The sequence below is a fragment of the Bubalus bubalis genome, chromosome 2 (assembly GCF_019923935.1).
Source record: "Bubalus bubalis isolate 160015118507 breed Murrah chromosome 2, NDDB_SH_1, whole genome shotgun sequence".
NCBI lineage: Eukaryota > Metazoa > Chordata > Mammalia > Artiodactyla > Bovidae > Bubalus > Bubalus bubalis.
In genome coordinates, this window is record NC_059158.1 from 141964162 (window position 1) to 141973878 (window position 9717).

Below are 9717 nucleotides of genomic sequence, written 5' to 3' on the forward strand. Positions count from 1 at the left end.
TGTGGAAAATTCTGAAAGAGATGGGAATACCAGACCACCTGGCCTGCCTCTTGAGAAATCTGTATGCAGAGCAGGAAGCAACAGTTAGAACTGGACATGGAACAACAGACTGGTTCCAAATAGGAAAAGGAGTATGTCAAGGCTGTATATTGTTACCCTGCTTATTTAACTTCTATGCAGAGTACATCATGAGAAACGCTGGGCTGGAAGAAGCACAAGCTGGAATCAAGATTGCTGGGAGAAATATCAATAACCTCAGATATGCAGATGACACCACCCTTATGGCAGAAAGTGAAGAGGAACTAAAGAGCCTCTTGATGAAAGTGAAAGAGGAGAGTGAAAAAGTTGGCTTAAAGCTCAACATTCAGAAAACAAAGATCATGGCATCCGGTCCCATCACTTTATGGGAAATAGATGGGGAAACAGTGGAAACAGTGTCAGATTTATTTTTTTGGGCTCCAAAATCAGTGCAGATGGTGACTGCAGCCATGACATTAAAAGATGCTTACTCCTTGGAAGGAAAGTTATGACCAACCTAGATAGCATATTCAAAAGCAGAGACATTACTTTGGCAACAAAGGTTCGTCTGGTCAAGGCTATGGTTTTTCCAGTAGTCATGTATGGATGTGAGAGTTGGACTGTGAAGAAGGCTGAGTGCCGAAGAATTGATGCTTTTGAACTGTGGTGTTGGAGAAGACTCTTGAGAGTCCCTTGGACTGTAAGGAGATCCAACCAGTCCATTCTGAAGGAGATCAGCCCTGGGATTTCTTTGGAAGGAATGATGCTAAAGCTGAAACTCCAGTACTTTGGCTACCTCATGCAAAGACTTGACTCTTTGGAAAAGACTCTGATGCTGGGAGGGATTGGGGGCAGGAGGAGAAGGGGACTACAGAGGATGAGATGGCTGGATGGCATCACTGACTCGATGGATGTGAGTCTGAGTGAACTCCGGGAGTTGGTGATGGACAGGGAGGCCTGGCGTGCTTCGATTCATGGGGTCAAAAAGAGTCGGACATGACTGAGTGACTGAACTGAACTGATTGATAGTCCAGCACTTCCCAGGTGGCTCTAGTTGTAAAGAACCCACCTTACAATGCAGGAGATGTGGGTTCCATCCCTGTGTCAGGAAGATTCTCTGGAGGAGGAAATGACAACCCACTCCAGTATTCTTGCCTGGAAAAGCCCCATGGACAGAGGAGCCTGGTGGGCTACAGTCCATAGGGTTGTAAAGAGTCGAATATGACTGAAGCACCTTAATACACACACACATACATATATCTATTTTTTCTTCAAATTATTTTCTCATTTAGGTTATTACAGCATATTGAGCAGAGTTCCCTGTGTTATACAGTAGGTCCTTCTTGCCTGTTGTTGTTATTGTTTAGTCATTAAGTCATGTCTGATTCTTTTGCAACCCCATGGACTGTAGCTTGAAAGACTCCTCTGTCCATGGGATCTCCCAGGCAAGCGTACTGGCATGTGTTGCCATTTCCTTCTCCAGGGGGAGCTTCCTGACTCAGGGATTGAAGCCATGTCTCCTGCATTGGCAGGTGGATTCTTTACCACTGAGCCACCAGGGAAGCCCTCTTTGTGGCTTATCTATTTTAAATATAGTAGTCTGTACAGTTCAGTTCAGTTTAGTTGCTCAGTCGTGTCTGACTCTTTGCGACCCATGAACCGCAGTACACCAGGCCTCCCTGTCTGTACGTGTCAATCTCAAATTGCCAGTCTGTCCCTCCCTCCCGCTCTTCCCCCCAGTAACCATAAATTCATTCTCTAAGTCTGTGAGTCTGTTTCTGTTTTGTAAATACGTTCATTTGTATTGTTTTTTTAGGTTCCACCTATAATCGATAATATATATGTGTCTTTCCATGCCTGATTTACTTCAACTTAGTATAATAATCTCCAGGTCCACCAATGTTATGGCAAATGGCATTATTTCATTCTTTTTAATGGCCGAGTAATATTTCATCATTTATATGTACCCCCATCTTCTTTATCCACTCATCTGTTGATGGACATTCAGGTTGCTCCCATGTCTTGGCTATTGTAACCAGTGCTGCGATGAACATGGGGTGCATGCATCATTTCAAACCATGGTTTTCATGGTTTTCATCATTTCAAACCATATGCCCAGGATTGGGATTGCTGGATCCAATGGTCGCTCTAGTTTAGTCTTCTGAGGAACCTCCATACTATTCTCTATAACGGTTTTGCCAACTTACTTTCCCACCAACACTGCAGGAGGGTTCCCTTCACTCCACACCCTCTCCAGCATTTGTTGTTTGTAGACATTTTGATGGTGGTCGCACCTACTGGTGTAAGATGGTACCTCATTGTAGTTTTCATGTGCATTTCTCTAATAATTAGTGATTTTTTAAAAGGATTAAAGTTTTTTTTCATTTGTTTATTTTTGGTTGCACTGAGTCTTCATCACTGCATGCAGGCTTTCTCCAGTTGTGGCAAGCTGGGATTACTCTCTAGTTGAGTGTACAGGCTTCTCGTTGTGGTGGCTTCTCGTGTTGCAGAGCATGGACTCTAGGGCATGCAGACTTCAATAGTTGCTGCATCCAGGCCCAGTAGTTGCTGTGAGGCATGTGGAATCTTCCTGGACCAGGGATCACACCCATATCCCCTGCATTGGCATGTGGATTCTTAACCACTGGGCTACCAAGGAAGTCCCAATTAGTGATGTTGAACATCTTTTCATGTGCCTGTTGCCATCGCTCCCCTTCATTTTAATATAAGAAAAAATTCAAACCGAATCACATCACGAGGGCAAGAACTTTTTCTGTTTCTTTTACTGCTTTATGCCATGACAGTATCTGGCTCAAATTAGAGTCACTCTCTCTCCCTGTCTCTCTCTCTATATATATACTTATATGTATATAGGTATATACACACACACATATATACTCTCTATATATATTTAAATGAATGAATGTTCTAATTAACTAGAATCCTAGGAGAAAAATAGTTGAGAACTTGTACGAAGAAAAGAACATATTAAATGTACTGGTTAAGTGCTTGAACTGGAAGTATTCTTAGAGATTGCCCAGCCTAACTCCCTTCTTTTGGAATGTAGAAACTGGACTGAGGGCTTAATCAACCAGTCTGACCTCACTTCCCAGCTAGTTCTCTTTCCTATCTGCAACATGAGCAATCATGCAGCCAAGACACGGAGGACGGTATGTCTCATTTGCTGCTGACACACCCACACTCTCACACTGATTTGCTGAGTTTGCTCTGCCTGTGGAAACTCCAGCTGTTGTGTTCACAGGAGCACTAGCAATGTGTTCCTTATTTGACTTTCGTTATATTTTGGGGGTGTCTCTTGGCAAGAACACATCCCCCGAAGAAGCATTTTATTGCCCTTCTGGTAAGATTTATCTGGAATTTTATTAATAAGAAGGAACTGATTTGTCTCTGGAGTTGTATAGGCTAGTGGCCCCAGGCATGTCCAGGTGCTACATTCTTCTAATCAAATGTATATAAAATGACAACTTTCTTCTGAAATCAACAAAGAGCCCATTTGGGTCCTTGTAGCTTTCCTGTTGGACATCCTTTTTTCCTGGCTCTGTCCTTTCCTCTCAGCTCTGCTTTGTAGCAGAAGTTGCTGGATTTCTTAGAATTTCCTTGGCCCAATCTGTTAATGAACAGCATCTTCAGTTTTTGAGATCCAAACACCCGACTTCCTTAGTCATGGTGATTAATTCTCTCTTTCCCCACTGCTTAGATAATTAACAAGACAAAGAAAAATACTCCAGAACAATATAATGGGAGATGTAGGAAAATCATGAGGAACCTTACCCCATGGGCTGACCAAATGCAGGGGTAGTTAGGAATTGCCAAGTTGTATGAAGGTCTTTTTTAATACTGTTCATGGGGTTCTCCAGTCAAAAATACTGGAGTGTTTTTTCATTCCCTCCTCAAGTAGACCACATTTTATCAGAACTCTCCACATTCATGGGGTCGCAAAGAGTCGGACACGACTGAGCGACTGAACTGAACTGAACTGAACTGAGTACTCAGTCTTAATAAGTCTTTCAGTTAGTACTCATTTCAAAACAAGATGAAAATTTTCCTTCAGAAAATGATTTGAAGGACTTTCACTTGTGAGGTGTTGATCCATGATACTGAAGAGGCTGAGATGCAGAGGAGGTGCCATTGTGATGTCTAGTGGTGGCCCTGGCGCATCTGTTTATCATCCTAGTCATACTGGTCTACAACACTTACTAGCACATTTTAGAGATTGCTTCAGATCATAACTTCTTCTCCTGTTCTCTGGATTGCCTTTTTACTCTCTTAATGGCTTTCTCTTCTGAACTGCTGCTGCTAAGTTGCTTCAGTCATGTCCAACTCTGTGCGACCCCATAGATGGCAGCCCACCAGGCTCTTCTGTCCCTGGGAATCTCCAGGCAAGAATACTGGAGTGGGTTGCCATTTCCTTCTCCAATGCATGCATGCAGGCTAAGTCAATTCAGTCGTGTCTGACTCTGTGCAACCCTATGGACAGCAGCCCACCAGGCTCCTCTGTCCACGGGATTCTCTAGGCAAGAATACTGGAGTGGGTTGCCATTTCCTTCTCTTTTGAACAGAAACCCCCAATTCTAACAGTCCAGTTGACCTTTCCCCCGCTTAGGATTAGCAGTTTTTGTGTCCTAGATAAGAGTCCAACCTCATGAAGACATTCTCTTAGGGTTTCTTATTATAACTTGGTTGCTTTGCTTTTCATATTTAGATTTATGATCCTCTAGATTTGAATTTTCTATAGGTAGGAGATAAAGATTCATTTGTAAATGGCTATCCAACTGATCTGTCATTGTTCATGTAAAGACCATTCTTTCCTCACTTCACTGCAGTGTCATCTTTATTAACCAGGTGGTCTTATATGTGTGAGACTTTTTTTTAAAAATAATAGGCTATTTTTTAGACTAGCTTTAGGTTTACAAAAAAACTAAGCAGAAAGTACCGAGTACCCATATGCCTCTCCCCCATCCTTCCTCTCCCCACACATTTTCCTCTATTATTAACATTTTGCATTAGTGTGGTACATTTGTTACAATTGATGAACCAATATTGGTACATTATTGTGTTAACTAAAATCCATAGTTTACACTAGGGTCCACTCTTTGGGTTGTACATATTCTATTGTTTGTTGTTCTTCCTATTGGTTTTGCCAGATGTAAACTGTCATGTAGCCTCCGTGACATTACAGTGTGGTGCAGAAGTCCCTGGGCTCCATCTATTCACTCTCCCTCTCCTAACCTCTGGCAACCACTGTTCTTTTTCCTGTCTCTCTAGTTTTGCCTTTTCCAGGATGTCATATTTTTGGAATCAAACAGTATGTAGTCTTCTCAGACTGGTCTCTTTCATTTAATAATGTACACTTAAGGTTCCTCCATGTAATTTCATGGCTTAATAGTTTATTCCTTTTTATTGCTAAAGAATATTCCATGGACTGTAACCCACCAGGCTCCTCTGTCCATAGGATTTTATAGGCAAGAATACTGAAATGGGTTGCCATTCTCTTCTCCAGGGGTCTTCCCAACCTAGGGACTGAACCTGCCTTTCTTATGTCTCTTGCATTGGCAGATTCTTTACCTCTGTGCCACCTGGGAAGCCCAAATATTCCATGATATGGATGTACCACACTTTGTTTATTCATGCACCAAGATGAAGGACAGATTGGTTGCTTCCAAGTTTTGGCAGTTATGAATTATGAATAAAGTTGATATAAACATTCATATGCAGGCTTTTGTGTGTGGACATAAGTTTTTAACTCCTTTGGGCAAATACCTATGAGCTTAATTACTGAATTGTGTGGCAAGAGTATGTTTAGTTTAGGGAGAAATTACCAAACTGTCTTCTAAAGTGTACCATTTTTCATTCCCACCAGCAATGAATAAGAATTCCTGTCACTCCACATTCTCACCAGTATCTGGTGTTGTCAATGTTTTGGATTTTGTTGATTCTAGAAGGCATATAGTAGTATTCACTGTTGTTTTAATTTGCAATTTGCTAATGACATACAATGTTGGACATCTTTTCATTTGCTAATTTGCCACTGGTGTATCTTTTTTGGTGAGGTGTTTTTTGCCCATGTTATAATTGGGTTGCTTATTTTATAAGTCTTCATTCTCTTTTGAGGAACAGAGTTTTTCATTTTAATGAAATCCAATTTGTCAATTATTTCTTTCATGGATTGCACTTTTGTTGTTCTATCTAAAAATTCATCACCAAGCCCACTGTTATCCAAGTTTTTTCTATGCTACCTCTTAAAAGTTTTAGAAATTTGTGTTTTACATTTATATCTAGATCCATTCTGAGTTAATTTTTGTGAAAAGTGTAAGGTCAAAATCTAGGGTTTTTTCTTTTTTTCATGTGGATGTTATTGTGCCAGTTTTCATTTGATGAAAAACTATCCTTTCTCCATTTGATTGTCTTTTTTTCTCTGTCAATGATCTGCTGTCTATATCTGTGTGGCTCTATTTCTGGGCCCCTTATTCTGTTTCATTGGTCAATTCTTTCACCAGTAACACACTGTCTACTGTAGCTTTATGTCTTGAAGCTGTATAACACCAGTCTTCCAACTTTGTTCTTTTTCAGTTTTGTGCTGACTATTCTGGGTCTTTTCTTTTCCATAAAATCTTTAATATCAGTTTGTAAATATCCACAAAGTATCTTGCTGGGATTTTGATTAGGATTCTGTTAAATCTATAGATAAGTTTAAGAAGAACTGACATCTTAACAAAACTGAGTCTTCTTATGCATGAACATGGGACATTTCTCCATTTATTTAGACCTTTGATTTCTCTTTTCAGAATTGTATTGTTTTCTCATATAATCTACTGTGTGTGTGTGTGTATATATATATGTATATATATGTATGTATATTTATTTATTTGGCTGTACCAGGTCTTATTTGAGGCACATGGGATCTTCCATCTTTATTGTGGTGTGTGAACCCTCAGTTTGTGAGATCTTTAGTTGGAGCATGCGAGCTCTCAGTTGCAGCATATGGGATCTAGTTCCCTGATCAGGGATTGAATCCCAGGCCCCTTGCATTGGAAGATTGGGATGTTAGCCATTGGACCACCAGGGAAGTCCCTCCCCAGAAAGTATTAACATGTGATTTATGTTGGGGCATTTAGGACACAGGGTAACAGCTCAACCTCCACAGGGGCTAGAAACTGAGGTCAGCATGCAGGCAGCTGGCCCAGAACCCCAGTAAAGACCAGACACCAAGGCTTCCGTGAGGTTTCCTCACTGGCAGTACTTAGTGTGTATCATCACACCTCATTGCTGGGATGGAAAATTGCCCTCCATGACTTCATGGGGAGGACAACTGGAAGCTCAGCTTTGCTACCTTCCTGAACTCTGCCCAACTTGTCTCTTCCCTTGGCTTATTTAATATGTATCTTTTCCCTGTAATAACTTTAATCTGTATCTTTCCCCTATAATAACCATGAGAGTGTGTGTGTGTGTGTGTGTGTGTGTGTGTGCCTGCTAAGTCGCTTCAGCGGTGACTCTTTGCCAATACACAGACTGAAGCCCACCAAACTCCTCTGTCCATGGGAGTCTTCAGGCAAGATTACTGGAGTGGGTTGCCATGCCCTCCTCCAGGGGTTTTTCCCAACCCAGGGATTGAACCTGTGTCTCTTCCATCTCCTGCATTGGCAGGTGAGTTCTTTACCACTAGGGCCACCTGGGAAGCTCTAAATTATGAGTGTAACAGCCTTCAGTTATCAAATCTCAGGGTGTTTGAGGAACCTCTTGAGCTTGTAGTTGATGTCAGAAGTGACGGTGGTTTGTAGACTGTTCTCTAACTCTGTTGTGTATTTTATTCGCACAGCACCAATTAGCAATTAACTCATTTCTCCACGAACACTGACCAGGTGTCCTACCGTTTAATTCACTTCTGACACCACCTACCTGGAGATCACATCAGATCCCACAGGTTATGTGTTTAGTTCCAAAACTTTGCAATAGGTGTGTTTTCTCTTTTCCCTCCTCTCTAGGGCACTGTAGATAAGCATGCCTATGCTTCCTCTGCCACCAGACCCGGTTTCACTTAAATTTCAGTTCTCCTTCTGCCCTGGTTCTCTCAAGGAACTCCATCTTTTGTTCTTGTAGGCTATGCAGGATGGGGTGGAAGGTGTCAAAAGAAAAAAAAAAAACAAAAAACCAGGTGTGGCTCTCTGTTGTCAGGTTTCCTGGGATTTGCTTTAGGCAGGTATAGTGATAAATAGGGCTTTCCTGGTGGCTCAGATGGTAAAAGCGTCTGCCTGCAATGTGGGAGACCTGGGTTCGATCCCTGGGTTGGGAAGATGCCCTGGAGAAGGAAATGGCAACCCACTCCAGTATTCTTACCTGGAGAATTCCATGGATGGAAGAGCCTGGTAGGCTATAGTCCATGGGATCACAAAGAGTTGGACACAACTGAGCAAATTCACTGGTTAGTGATACATACAGACATGGAAATGACCATCTTGAGGAAGTTTATACTCACAGATCCAGGAGGAGGGGCACATGAAGCAGAACCACAAGGGAAAAACCATTTATTTGATTAGGAGGCAGATGATGTGAAGGGGAAATGTGGGCAAGAGCTATCATGGTAGTTTCTGTGGTAAGGAATTGACCAGGCATGGTAATCAGGCTTATGCTGAGTTAGTCTGCATCATTTCAATGGGCTCTGGGATGTAGGGGGTGCCCCTAGTTGTCTGGTACCTGTCTCTAGACTGATTGGGGCAGGGGTATAATGGGCCAATGCATCAAGTCATGATGAAGAAGGCAGCTGGGAGTAGGGACTCTGGATGGGTTGATTTGCATATGAAAGGCTCGCTAGCAAGCTCTGTGTTTGTTCCTTTTAGGAATGAGACCCCTGGGAAGGGCAGCCTCTCAGGATGAGCAAGGCCTCAAAACATCAAAGCATCAAAAAGTACAAAGTAAAAACTGTGATTAATACACTGTCTTTTATTACTCCCACCAGAATATGGCTAGCCTTTCCTCTTTAGTATATAGGGATACAGTTGTCCTTAACTGTGGAGATTTAGCTGAAATTCTGAGCCACCAGGAAAAGTTCATTCATCACACTTGCACAAAAAAGAGTGAGAAATGAGAAGAGACCATGGGCCTGGCAATAATTTGCCCCTCCTCTGCTCTGTCATTGGAATGACCCTTGGCTCTGTAGAGGAGGAAAACCTTTTTCTCTCTACCCCATTAAGCTCTTTGCCTGAGACCCTGAAAATTAGACTGACAAAAGACAGATATACAAGAGAAAAACAGTTTATCATGCATGCAAACCACATCAAGTGCGAGAACTCTCAGGATGGGGCACTGAAAGGATGGTTAGAATTTGAGTTTGTATAGTATCTTATCAAAGAACAATAAATATGCACAGAAGTTACAATCCTAAAGGGCTTTAGGTTTCCAAGTGTGATAAAATTTCAGTTCAGTTCAGTTGCTTAGTCGTGTCTGACTCTTTGTGACCCCATGGACTGCAGCATGCCAGGCTTCCATGTTCATCACCAACTCCTGGAGCTTGCTTAAACTTATGTCTTTAGAGTCGGTGATGCCATCCAACCATCTCATCCTTTGTTGTCCCCTTCTCCTCCCGCTGTCAGTCTTTCCCAGCATCAGAGTCTTCTCCAATGAGTCAGTTCTTTGCATCAGGTGACCAAAATATTGGAGTTTCAGCTTCAGCATCAGTCCTTC